The following is a 15,253-nucleotide window of genomic DNA, read 5'->3' as shown; positions in this document are numbered from 1 at the left end:
TTACACGATTTTTTAGGGCTATGCATACAGCAACGCCGTCTGCTGTAGGACCCACGTACGGTTCAGGTGTTGGCGTTCCATGCTCTGCTAGCTGTTGGGTGTACAGTGTTTGGGTGCTGCCTATGTTGGAGTCACACATGGGGCCACCCATACGGTACACTTTACGGGTGGCCATGTTTGTGTGCCGTCCATTTCACTGTGTGTGCAGGTAGGGAGGTGTCAGTCCATGGGGCCTACGCTGTCAGAGTATGTGCTATACGTTCCCTCTTTGCCAGGGCATAGGCATATTGGATGCGCCTCGCCTGCCTACTGGGGCTGGCACAGTGTGTTCATGGTCCTGAACCCTCTGTGCCTGTACTGGCCTTGGCAGTTGTGGTGGGCTTTGTGGCCCTTCACCATTATGTCCCTGCAGCAGCTGCTTCCGCAGGATCATATTATGTAGCATGGCACATACTATGAATATGTGGGCACATGTGCCTGGAGAGTACTGCAGGGCTCCACCGGATGTATCCAAGCACCGGAACCGCGATTTCAGCATCCCAAACACACGCTCTATGATTATTCTGGTTTGTGCGTGTGCCTCATTATGGCGTTCTTGCATGTGTGTGTGTGCATTTCTGATGGGAGTCATCATCCACGGCTCCAGTGCATAGCCAGCATCCCCCACAAGGTGGCCTTGTGTGATGTCCCCCCTGGCGAATACCTGATACAGCTGTGAGGCATGCCAGATATGGGAGTCGTGGTATCTTCCAGGGCTGCCAGCACACACATCCATGATAATGCCCTGCGCATTGCACACGACCTGGCAATTGATGGAGGGGAATCCCTTGCGGTTTATGTAGCGTCTACCCTGCTCCCCAGGTGGTGACTTGATTTGTATGTGCGTACAGTCTATCTCACCCAGTACCTCCGGGTATTGTGCCACACAGTGGAAGTGGTGCATATTGCTAGCCAACTCCTCCTGAGATCTGGGGAAGTATATATGCTCATTGGCATGTGGTAACATGGCATCCAGAAACTGGTGTAGTACCCTGGATGCTGATGCCTGTGAGATACCCATTATATCCCCAGTTGGCCTTTGAAAGGTACCTGTGGCCAGTATTCACAAGCTTACACATACCTTTGTGTCCACTGGGATGGGCTCCCCTCTGTTGTTTCTTGTTCTCAGGCGTGGCCGGCACAGCTCCGCTATTTGCTGTAGAGTTTCCCTATCCACCCTGTAATGCTCTACTATCTCCAGGTCTTGTAGCCCCTGGTAGGTTACCCTTGGTCTGAACACTCTCCTTCTCCTCTGAGGCCTACGGTAGTTGTCGGCACCCTCCTCCACAACTCCGTCTGTCTCTAACACATGCTGATGGATCACGGCCACGGCGGCACCCAACATGTACATTTTAAAAGTTCCCCGTGTGTTTACACCCTAGAGTGTGGTGTTTGGGAATACATGGCTGTGTGTTGTGTGCATTCACACTTTATACTGTTGTGCTGTACACCCGGTGATGTCATAGGGTGTGTCTGTGCGGCCGTATCTGTGGATTATCTTCCGTGTTTTACCGTTGGCACTGCAGCGCTGTTGCCTTTGGTGTTGCATTACTCTTGCCTGCATTGTATTAGCTTTCGACCTTACCTTACTGTTTCTGCACGTTGCGCCTACTATTTCCTGGCTTGCATCCTGCAGAGCCCTGTCATGTGTAGTTTCTGGGACACGGCATATCGTGCATTTTGTCTGCCGCCGCCATTATGCTGCCTGTCTACTTGGCTCTGCTGTATTGGTTCTTCACTCTTTGCACTCTGCTACCTACCCTACTTTCTTTGCATTCATATGCCTCCCCTATCCCGTTTTGCAGGTTTCTGCATGCAGAGTTGTCAGCTGCCACCAATTGGCCTTCGTGGGTTGATTGGTGTTGATTGCTCATTACTACTCCAATTTCACTGCTTCCGCATTTCCTCAAATTATCAGCATCACCTTCCTGTATCCGTTATTGTTGACGGGGCAGGCGTCACATGACTGGGTTAAGGGAACGTAGTCATCCTCGTGCATATGCATCTCTGCGTGCATTGTGTGCTCTCAGCTCAACTATTTCCCCACACGCCGGTCCTGCTGCTGTGATGTGCGATGTACAGCCCATGTTTGCTGGGCTCCAATGTACTTCCTCCTACAGTGGCACACCCCTCTGCGATTGACATGTATTCCCTCTGAGCCACTCCTCAGTGTATTACCACTGCGCCGTTTGGTCCAGCCTTACGCCGGCGGGGGTTTTGCGATTCAGTATCATCTGCCTCATTTGCATGGCATTGACTACTAATTCATAGTTACTGCGCCGAACACTGCCGCGACTCCTTGGCAACCCTTGCACCGTGGATGTGGTTTTCCATGCATACCATGGTGTATTGTGTCTTTGAAGCTGATGTGTATTACACTGCTCTTTTATGACATTGTCATATTATTTCATTGTTTCGCACCTTCCGCGGACATGTCCTGGGGTTCTGCTGTGTGTTTCTGTGGACATACCATTTATGTCATTGTTTATGTGTTGTGCATGTTTTCTTTGGACATTCTCTGTGTCTTTCGCCATTGGCATGTGGCAACTGTGTGATACCTGACGTTGACAGCCTTCCGTTACTCCTATGTCATGTTTAGGGAAATGTAAACCGTTTTTTTTTGGTTTACATTGCCGTGCCCTTATGCTACGCCTGCGCCACTTCGTGGATCGCTATATGCCTTCATTTGCATGGTGCAACACCGCACATGGGGTGTTTAACATACCTACGCCGGAGGCGGTGCAAATCCGGCGCACGCCGGTAGTGCACGTGGATTTGGATCATACCTGAATCCCTCTGCGGCCATATCTGGCATTGTAACGCCTACGCTATGCATGCGCCTGGCGCAAGGTTCATGAATCCCGGGGAATCACTTTCCTGTAGAAACTTGCTCCTTTATACATTAGCCGGGAAGCATAAAGGTTCATCACCAAAATCATAAATTTGTTGTAAAAATCTAGGGGGTTGCATTATAGTGAAGGTTCTGGTTCTGTAATACTGTTAAGACTGTAGTGTAAGTTATATTTCATAGGGCTCCTATTACCAGATTGCAGACGCAGTTTGTCAAATGCATCTTGAGCAAACCGAAAAGAGCGAAAAGGCAAGAAAGAATTTGCTTGGCCGCTTTCATTACTTTGCTATTTTTGGCACTGTAGTGTGATCTTGCATTTGGTATATTTAAGTAGGGGGTGTGGTGGGTGCAGCCCACAAATTATATAATGTTTTAAAGTTTTTTTTTTTATTTTGGAACAGCAAAAAAAATCGCTGTTCTGAGGTTTTGACGTAAGCTTTCGCTTACATGGGGTTTGATTATTTACCGTTCACTTTTGTGTGTGATAATATAATATAATATAGACCCTATTTCATAAAATAAAAAGAGAAAAACATTATATTATGAAATACAAGTGTAAGTTGTATTTCATAATATAATGTTTTTTTTCCTTTTTTCTTTTATTAGGCACAGTCATTATGGCAAATACAACAATTTGGTATTCCAGTTTTGTACTATTCTTTGGAACAAAGCTATATTTGAGCTTGTTTCAATCTGGAACAAGTCTTTTGACTCAAAGCAATGGATGAAAGGCAAACATTTGTATTAAATTCGAGTAAGAATTTATTAAAATGTAACTGTCTTCTTGGAAATGCTATGGCTTTTTTTAGAAACTAAAATATTCTCCAACTTATTATGCTCTACTCAAAATGAAGCATAACATCTTTTTTCTGATATTATATTGCTGGCAAAGAATCTATGCCTCATATGCTGTTTGCTAACAAATACCATGTTACTTAAAAAATCTTCTTCTCCTCCTTCGTCTTCTTCTGCTTCTCCTTCTTCTTCTTCTTCATCTATATCACTCTACAAAATGTTGGCAGTATGAACTTACTTTGCTTGGCCGGGACTGCACATATCATCTTACTATTATAAGTTACATTTTTGCACTGTTTATGTATGTGCATAACAATAATAATGTATTTGTTCTAAGGCAATGCGCACATCTACTTTTTTAATATACTTTGATCAACACTTCGTTTTATCAGTAAATATTATATTTTGTCTAGCATTGTGCATGATGCAATTCAAAATGCTCATGATATATTTTGATGAAAGCCAAAAAAAATTCTAAATGCTAAAAAAAAAAAAAAAAAAAAAAAAAATCATTAGATCTTCTTTCTCTAGGAATGTACTACAAACGTGAGCTAGTTTTCCTTTCTGATGTTTTAAATACTAGTCAAATCATTCACTGCATCCATATGGAAACTACTCTACAAACATTATCCTTTGATAAAAGGGGTACTGAAAAATATGACAGAGATACAGTCCAGCAAAAATGCTTCATACTGTGTGTTTTTTAATTATTTTATCAGCATGGGCTAGAACACTTTAACCCCCACACACATTCCCTTTTAATACAGGAATGGAACATGACTTAAAGGGAATGACAATCCCCTTCCTAAGGGAACCATAGATGATATCACATTGCAATTTTTTTTATGTAACTCAGCACACATAATTCTGAACATGTCATAACATGAAGTTTTAAAAGTCTTCATTGTGGATTCAGAAAATTATATGTCATTCTCATGTATTATCAATGCTAATTTGAATTAAAGTAATTCAGTCTTGAACATAAACCTCTTACAAACTCCAAACTGCACATCATGCTGTCATAGTGATTTAGTATGGCATGCTAGAATCAATAGCGCTATTTATTTATTTATTTGCTATTTGTTCACCGGGTAAAGGGGCTTGACTACTAATGCTTTTCAGTCATGATTTGATCTCAAAGAGCAGAAAATACATCATGAACTTTCAATCAACTATATTATATGTAGAATGAGTATATAGCAAATAAAGAACATAATAAGAATGAATGCAGACAGAGCAACATTAAAGGATCCAGTCAGCATGCACAGAAAAAAAAAAAATAATATATATATATATATATATATATATATATATATATATATATATACACAAAAGGCAAGCTGAGATGTGCATAATATACCGTTAAGTTACTTATACTAAAACAAACAAAATCGTCTTTAAAAGAATTACATTATCCAAACTATAACCTTAAAACTAATTAGTTTTTTCCATTTATCTGGCTGGTCATTTTTCACATGGATATTGTACAGAAATGTGTAGCACAGTTGTATAGTATTTAACATTGTTTCTTCACAGGCTTGTTTCTTTGGTTTGATTCCTGGCTGGGATGCTTGTATTTCATGGTCTGCATTTCCACATTGTGTTCATATATCTTTCTTCTAGGGTCTTTCTATTTTTCTGTTTTCAGTATTGCCCTTTTTGTTTGTGTGTGTGTGTGTGTGTGTGTGTGTGTGTGTGTGTGTGTGTGTGTGTGTGTGTGTGTGTGTGTGCGCACGCATGTGCATGTATGTACCTTGCAGTAGACTAGTGACACATTCTGCCTTTTGTCCTCCATTATACAGTATACACTAGATTCCTCAGGACCTTAATTTTGACAGTGTGCATCAGAAAATAAATTACTCTTATACAGAACTAATATTTTTTTCTCTCTCTTTAGGTAATATGTTTGTTATCAGTCTATCTGCGGCAGATATCCTAGGTGCTGTTTACCCATACCCTTTGCTTATCAGATCTATTTTACAAAACCAGTGGCAATTTGGAGAAATACAATGCCAGACTGCAGCTTTCTTTCAGGGTCTGAGTTTCACTGCTTCTCTGTATAACATCATGGCAATAGCAATCAATCGCTGGTTTTGCATTTGTTATGGAAGTAAATATGACAAGATATTCACCATGAAGAACACCTACTGCTACATATTTCTTACTTGGACAATCAGCTTTACATTAGTATTACCAGATCCCTTAGTGGGAGCTTTACAGTATAATCCACATGTATACATCTGTACATTTGCGTTCAGTGTAAATGAAACATTAACTCTAGCATCTATAGTCTGTCTTTTTATTTTGCCAGTAAGTATTGTAATCCTGTGCTATGCAAGTATTTGGATTATGGTCTTACGGGTCAAATACAGAGTAAAAAAAGACACTAAGCAAACTCTCCAACCCTCAGATATGAGGAATTTTTTGACAATGTTTGCAGTTTTTTTGGTTTTTGCTGTTTGCTGGTCCCCATTCACTCTTCCTGGTTTGATTTTAGTTTGCAGTCCTCCAGAAAAGGCACCCAATTTTCCAGACTGGCTGTTTGTTCTTGGTTTCTTTAGTGCATGCTTCAACAGCTGTCTTAATGGTATTGTTTATGGTGTTTTTAATAAGAATTTTCGTCAGGAGTACAGATGTATACTGTGGTCACTGCTAACATTTATAATTAGAGGCAAAAAGTGAAGCAAAAGAGCACGGGAAACTACATGAATTAGATTGAATGTCATACTTTACAAATGATATACATACCTACTAAAACATGTTTATATGTCAAATAAAGTGAAAATATGTTATATGCAAGCAGTGCAACACCTGTTAGTAATCCTCAGAGGAAATGTGGTCTCCTACTAGCAAATGCCATTTAAAAGCTAAGGACACAATGCATACATCTGCTACAAAAGGACATAAAAGTAAAATCAAGCAGCAGTTATTTTATTCACCTGGAAAAAAAGCATGGCACAATAAGACAAACCTTTATCAACCACCAGACTGAATACATCCAGGTACTGGGGTAAATTCTATGCAAATCAATATTTTGTTCACTGTTTATCACTGTAATGTTTCTTACCCTTGTACTGAAGACTGTTTTACTATTGATTAAGTAAAATATATAAATAAAAATATAATATAAATCCACTCAATGTGTGTTTTACCATTATGTGTGGCATTGCTAATATTAAACTTAAATTGTATCTATGCACATATTTTAGACTGCATAGCTTATATATTAACCATCTGCCCAAACAAGCTTCATCAAATAATTCTAGATGTAATAAGTATTTTACCATTAATTCAGGTAATGTATATTTTATTATATACTCTACGTATGTAAAAGAAACACTGAGACATTTCAGAAGTGACCACTGCTTCCTGTGTAAGGTAAATAATTGATGCATCTTTACTGCATTGAGTATAACTGTACCATTTTTCTGCTATACTGCCAAACTATTGAGTTTTTAAGTTTTTATTTACTTTTCAGAGGTAATAGGATGATTTCACACTGGTGTAGTGAGAAGCATTTTTACCTGACATCAACAGGTTCTCTGGGTCATTGCTTAGTTGAGGTGACATCTGTGCTGAGTTTGCATTTCCTCCCACAGTTCTCATATAATTTTTCTAAGTGGGCTGGTTCATAATCAGTCCAAACATATAGGAAGTGGAGCTGTGATTTTATATTTCCACTTGTATAGGAGAGCAATTTCTGCTGATATAGAAGGAATTCCTAACCATCTAGATCCATTCCCTACCTAAATAGCAAGCTCTGTAAACAGCAGTCACTGTTCTTGGGTTTGCTATAGCTGACAGATACAAATGAACAGTGTTGATTGGTTGATGGATAATATATATAGGGCACAAGCTTATCTGGCATCATATAATTACTTCTTTTGTAAAAGAAAATTCTTCCTTCAAATTAATAATGGACAGAATAAGAATATTAATTTAATGTATTTCATAATCTGTTACCTACAGCATATTGTTTAAATTTTAGCATAACATTTATAGCATCTATATTCAAGTACATGTTATTGGTTTCAGTGTAGTCTATAAAAAAATAATACATTGTGAAGCAAATAACATATTCTAATTACTTCACTGGTCTCATTACTAGCCATACATTTTATACCATACCAGAAAACCATGTGAGACAAGTGCACACCAAACACTGAAGAGATTTAAATTGACATGCAACAAAATTACACATAGGAAGGCCAGGGCAGCAGCATAGTGAAATGAATCCCTGACTATGGTGAAGCTGACCAGGGTTCAGTTACTGGCTTGGTCATCTGGGGAACTAGCAGGGAGGATGAGACTGCCTGTCTTATCAAGCAAAGAATGAGGTGTGCATGCCTGGGGCACATGGTGCAATTGGATAGCCTTGGTGGATGCTGGGAGAAACCACAATAAAGCACTTCCCGAGCGTGAGTATGATGACTTGCTGATGTCAGCCCCCTGCAATAGTTAAGTGCAATTTGGAGTGGTTTGCCCATTGCATATTCCAGCCATGGGGTGTCATTTGTGGTTTGTAAAGAGAAATATAGAGCTTAACACAAATCAAGACATTAACCTTCTAACCATTCAGAATGTTTTTATCTATTGACATAGCTGTTACCACAGACTACTGAGGCATTCGGACTACACAGACATGCCTTATGCAACTAGTAAGTTAATTTGCTAAGTATATTAAATTGTAAACATTTTTGTAGATTTCAATTACATCAAATGACTTTATCAGATTTATAGTATATTCTGCTTACACACTGGCACAAACTGGAATATCAGTACTCCAGTAAAGCAAACTTTTGCTCCATTCATAAATAATCTGTATCTATAACACACCAACCAACTGGAACTAAAAACAGAAAGGCAAATAAAGTCCAAGAACGCTGGCAAGGCAAGGTTATTTGGCTTCCTTTGCCTTGCCAGCGTTCTTGGACTTTATTTGCCTTTCTGTTTTTAGTTCTAATCTGTATCTATGTCTGAGGAAAAAAATTTAGTTGCAACTGGCAAAAAAAAAAAAAAAAGTTGTGTATATAGAAATGTACCAGATGATCAACACCTGAAAGGTTTCCCTTGGCAAGAATGCTTTTCATAACCATAACTGCTGACTTGTATCCACCAAACGCATTTTCAGCAATCACATATTTATATCATCCTCAAGTATTTCTTTTCTGCAACATACATACCCACACATGTGCACACATAAAAATACACACCCAATAAATAAATACCAAATAAAATAATAAAGCAATCTTAAGAATGAAATTCTAAACTGAAATTGCAATAGTCCAAAAGTGAGACAAAAATCAGACTTAGTTCATGGAACAGTAATTGTCATGCATAAGGAAATATGATAATCTTTGATTTAGGGAAACAAATGGACCATTAATGCAAATAGCCTTTGTTATACATAAGTTGTTTATGTTAAGTAGCATGTACCAGCATTGTATGAAATTTAAATAACCTGTTATGGAACACATCAGGTTTAATTATCCATAGGCATGGCTAATTGATGCATGCCAAGATTTCTTAAATATATTCCAGGGAATGACCCCAAAGTGTACAGAAACCTGGTATACCATGTTGCTATAGCTGCCTTATAAAACCACAATGGATTTTAATATAAATGTATCTCTTTACATTTTCATTTTATTAAAAAGTAAGACCCAGTTTGCCAAGCCTCAGTGCAGGCCATCCCATAAGTCTAATGTCACTGCTACTTCATGGTTTTAGGGGCAACCAATTGACAGCTAAAGAACTGTCATACTAAGGTACAGTGTCTTTAGTACATTACACCAAGCTACCTGGATCGTTATTTATTTATTTATTAATTTGCATTTGTATACTGGGATAGTCCACTGGACCAAGGTGAGACAATTTTCAGTGGAGACCCAGGGAGAAAACCTCCATAAACATAGAATAAGTATTACACAGTACATATAGTATAATATGCAACAAACAATGACATATACTATAAGGATACATTACAAATGAGCAGCATAGTATAAATTCAATACAGCATCATACAATGAATAACTAATAGACAGTATATTCTGAAGAAAATACAGTAATTAATACAAAAAACAGTCACTGGAGAGCTAGATCATGGCTTTTAACAATACCATATACATTATATGCAGTAGATCTAGATGGTGATAGGAAGAGCTTGGTGTGAAATTTACACACGATGAAAGATAGTTATATTTAGGTAGAGTTCAGAGAGTTAGGGCTATTGCCAGGATGGGCAATAGGGCTATGGTTGAAGGTTAAGCCACAAGGGAAGTTTAGGAGATTAGGAACACAGTCAGAAGATAAGAGAAGTTAAAGGTATACCTTTAATATAAAGTGAGTGAGAGTAGAAAAAGAGTCCATCAGAGCAGTTGAATACATGTGTCAGGATATACAGACCAAGAAAAGTTTAGTGGAGTGGGGTGTTCAGGTTATAGGAACTACAGCCTTTGTGCAGTTGCACTGACATAATGAGGATATATGTTGTTTTAGGGAATTCCCAAAGAGAGGGGTACTGCTGATAGACCTTCTCGATATTGGGAGGATATTCCATAGTTTAGCTACAGTGAAGGAGAAGTGCATTTGTCCTGCTATATTGGTGATTTTCTGATGAAGTTCACAGTATATTAAAGTGAATGAAAGCGCTAACCTTTGGTGTCCGTGCCTTTTGGCTTTGGTTTGGAGCAGCGTTTTTTGGTTTTCTACTGAATTCATCATAAATATAATACAGACGTATGTGTGTGATGGGTGCACCTAAATAAACACGCGCACACACACACACACACACACACACACACACACACACACACACACACACACACACACACACACACACACACACACACATACATACATACACACATACACACATACATATTGCAGAAAAACACACATTTTTACCATTCCATGGACTGTCTGACAATGATTTATAGGTACTCACCAGTATTTTGTGCCTAGCTTTTAAAGAAGGCAGAAAGTTAGTAATTGCCACAAAATTCTATTTAGTTTATTTATTTATTCACATTTGTTTACTGGGAAAGTTCATTGAGCCAAGCACAGCCTATTATCAGTGGAGGCCCATGGAGTAAAGCTACACAAGAAACACAAATCGAATATATAGTACAGCACAAATAACTCATTTTGACTATATACAGTACAGAGGAAAGGAAAAAAAAAATCTTAGCAGTAGCACATTTCAAATATGTACACAAACACTTGATACACACTTAGTAAACTAATTACAATGTAGTGCAACTATAGCTGATGCAGTAATATGGGTGAATATAAAATGCTTAGCACTCAGATAAGGGCTGAGATTTGAGATAGGAAAGTCATTAAGAGGCTATAACAGTCATATTGCAGAATTTGTAATATATAAGAGGAAATGAATGGAGGTATATGAAAAATAATATGTAAGAAGTTGTAAGCGATAACAGCAGAGATAAGAAGGGTGGGAGTAATAGAGATGGAAGTCAGAAGAGAAGGTCACTAGTAGTAATGGGTAAAGACAGAGAGTGTGAAGAAATGTTAGTATATTTGAGATAGATATATAGAATAATGTGATTACAATGGAGAATAAGGGGAGTGGTAGGAAGGCAATATGGTCTAGGTAATGGCTGGAGAGGACTTAGTGCAGTTGCAGATCCATTTATAGTGAAGTTTAAGTGCATAAGGTGGTTCTTTAGGAGGCAATGCATTGTATTGTGCAAATGGTTGGAGGAAGACTATTCCAGGTTTTAGCTATTACCCAGGAGTATAGTAGTTGAACCAGCTGGTAGATTAGGCGTTTGAATTTGGATGAGGTGTTAGTTTTCTCATCTTAGGAACTATTGGGATTACAGTGGGAGAATAAGGACCTTAGGGCAGCGTAATCCTGTGGATTAGTAAGTAATTTGTGTGTGGTAGTTAGTTGGAGATAAATAAGATAGTGGGAGAATTTGAGTCAATTTAATGTTTGTAAAGATATGCAGTGGTGGGTGGAGTAGTGGTTGTTTGTTGCAAATGTGTCTGTTTTGTTGTAGTATATTTCTAGTCTCATTCTGAGGGAGGGATGGAGGTTGGTTATTAATGGGGCAACACAGACTTGAGAAGGAAGTAGATAAGCAGAAGCAAGTACTTGTTTCCTGGAGAGGGAGAAGAAATATTTATGTTTGTACAGTAGTCCCAATTTTTTGTGAGTCTTGTTGATGCTTTTTGTAAGTGTAGGTCAGATTTTAAGTTTTCATCCGTTATAACACCTAACAGTTTGGTTTGGGAAACTCATTCAATTTTGGGGTTATTTAGAGAGAAGAATATGTGGATTTCAGACTTGTTAATGCGATTGCTTTTCTTTGAGGTGAATATTATGAGCTTGGCTTCATTTGGGTTTAAAGATAGGTGGTTATCGTGAAGCCAATTCTCTACAGCGCTAAATGCAGATTGATTTTTCAGCAGAGCAGATTACAGTAAAGTTATCTATATTTATATACTGAACAAGAGACCCTTGTTGGCATGATAGGTGGAGGTTATTGATGAAAATATTAAACAGTAGTGGACCTAATATGGAGCCTTGGGGGACACTGGTGGGCTTATGAATATAAGGAGATATAAACTGTTGCCATTTTACAGCATGTTCTCTGTCAGATATGTAGCTTTTGAACCAGTTGAGAGAGGAGTAGATAGTCCAGTATTATAAAGCTAGGAAAGAAGGACTGTGTGAGAGATAGTGACAAACGTTTTAGATAAGTCCAGAAATAAAGTGGAAACAATCTTCTATGAATCACGGGCTTTATTTATTAGGTCCATAAAGGATATTAGTGCAGTTGATGTACTATAGTCAGGTCTGAAAACATGCTGCTTTTCGTAAGGATTTGATTTTCGAGAAGAAATTGTAGAAGATGGGTGTGTACACATTTTTCTAGGAGTTTGGAGACGGGGATTAGAATAGCTGTATGATAGAAGTTGGAAATATATGCTGAGATACCCACTTTGTGAAGAGGTAGCATGTTTGCTCTTTACCAGAGGTGGGGACATAGGATTCTTGGATGAATCTATGGGTAAGCAAAAGCATCAGCATCGATTTTAGGTATTCTGCGGGTATGCATTCTACTGCATTTAAGCTGAGCTTTAGTTTCAGAAGAAGTTGATAGAATGTTTGTAGCAAACCTGGCTTGAGTTTTCATTAGCAGGATTGCCAGGTGTTGCCTCTCCTTGAACAAAGTTAGACCAACTGCCACCTATATGTCTTTACACTTATACCATATTCCACTGCCAAATGAAACTATCCACATTCACATATTTAACCTAATAACAACTGACCTTAGGATCTCACAGTGCTCTGGATGTCAAACATACTTTCCATTAAAGATAGTCATAATGCCCCTTGTTTTTTTTTTCCATGGCATAGTTTGGAGTCCATAAGGCTGGTCCAGTCTTGTCCAGAACAAGACTGACATTGTACAGACAAAGCCAACGTATGCACTATACGGTGCATTGTACATTATCTACTAAAGCATTTCTTCTTGCACTTCTGCCACATTATTACAGTAAGGATAAGACTTCACAGCAGTCATTGGAAATGAAGGTGTTTCAGCCATTGTCAGCATAATTAAATGTTAACAACCTATGGGAACTTCCATGCAATAAAACACACATACCCCATTTTTTGAGGAATCAGTGAACAAAATCAATTACTTCTCTCAGCCACTGGAAAATGTAATAAATATGGAAGCTTTATTCATGACTCCTGAATTACGTCCATGTCCACCATTAGCTCTCCTAACCCATTAGTATGAATCATATTACAGAACCACCAGCCTAAACTGGTACCATGCCAAATATCCAATAGCTCCAACAGAACCACATTAGATTCCTGTAGCTGTCAAGAACATTTTTGCAGCCGGATTAAATGTCAAGGGGTTCAGTGGTACAAAACAAAACCATTAAATAAAACAGAGTATATCCCACCTTTCACTTTCTTTAGAAAACTAAAAATGGCATCCATCTACTTTCCTTTGCAGCAGATATATTGTATTTTTTCTCATTCTAGAGGATATTCACCAAATGCACACACATATATATATATATATATATATATATATATATATATATATATATATATACATACACATATTTAATATTCCAAAAAAGCAAAATAAGGCAAATTTGAAAGTCTAACAAGTCTAGATGCAGTGATAGAACTTGTGTCTCCCACTGGCATTGTTTCATTGTTTCTCACTGCACATTTGTTTTTTTTTTTGTTTGTTTTTTTTATACACCCTGTACTATAGCTCCGTTAATAAAAATCAGTTGACATGAGTAACCAGTTGCTGCAACTAGCAAATGATAACATGCGAAAAAGACAGTGAGAAAGAGAATGGAGTCTCAATGAAATGTAGACATACATCATTCACTTTCATAATTTTTGGTGATCAAAGAGAAGAAAATGAACTTGATTTGACAGAGTCCATGATGGAACACATTTGCAACACTGTCTGCTGCTTTTAAATTGTTTAATTGGAGAGTCAGTTAAGCATACAAGCAGGAGTATCTCTTATGGCAATACATTAGAATGTAAATTAAACTTTGAACACACACAATGCACAGTCCTGCTTGCACTACAAAAAAGTGCCCCAAACAATCAAAAGTCAGATAAAATAAACTGAGTTAACAGTTAAACAAGAAATGCATTTTAAAAGCATATAGATGGAAATGGATTAAAACAAGGAAGAAAAAAGAAATTATTACACTATTTTAAATACTACATATTAAATATATCACTCTTTTAATTACAGCCAGAGTTATTGTTTAGTCATTTGATGCTCAGGGTGAGATTTTCATTTGGCAACCACCCACCTCCTCCAAAAAAAAAACAGTAAAAATAAAATACAAGGAATTTGCATATCTCCTGCTGTGCAGTAGAGATAGTCTGAGCTGCCAAAAGGGAACTTAGGTAGAGTTAACTATGTTAGGGTGGCTGCGGTGGTGCTGTGGTAGCATTGCCGCCTCACAGCAAGAGGTTCTCTGGTTTTATTCTCAGTGGGGGTGCCTTCTGTGCGGAGTCTGCATGTCCTTCCTGTGGTCCTGTGGGTTTTCTCCAGGTGCTCCGGTTTCCTCCCACATCCCAAAGACATGCTGTAGGTGGATTGGACACTCTAAATTGGCCCTAGGTGTGAGTGTGTGCCTTCTGTGGAAGGTTGTGCACCAGGCTAGCAACTCAACACTGTAAAACTCCCCTGGCAATCATGAGCAGACAGGTGATCTGTTGTGGTGACCCCTAACATGGAAAAGAAGAAGGTAGAGTTAACAAGGTTCATTTATTTATCAGGAACATTCTCCTACTTTTTAGTGATTCGATAAAATACAAGATGGACTGTTTTCTAATTTGACAATAATGCCAGTACAGAGTGAATTCACCATAACAATGTGGGTAGCTTGATTCAGTGCTTACCCTTTCAGAAAGATGTTATCCAGGCATTTTGATGTGGTCAGAATCATCTTCCAAATGTATGCTTTCTGAGATCGCAACTCTTCCCTCCTCCTGAGCTCCTACCTTAGCAGAAGAAAATAAAACAAATAACATTA

The sequence above is a fragment of the Protopterus annectens genome, chromosome 8.part0 (assembly GCF_019279795.1).
Source record: "Protopterus annectens isolate FY-2018-M chromosome 8.part0, PAN1.0, whole genome shotgun sequence".
Taxonomy (NCBI): Eukaryota; Metazoa; Chordata; order Ceratodontiformes; family Protopteridae; genus Protopterus; species Protopterus annectens.
This window is presented reverse-complemented; position numbering follows the sequence as displayed.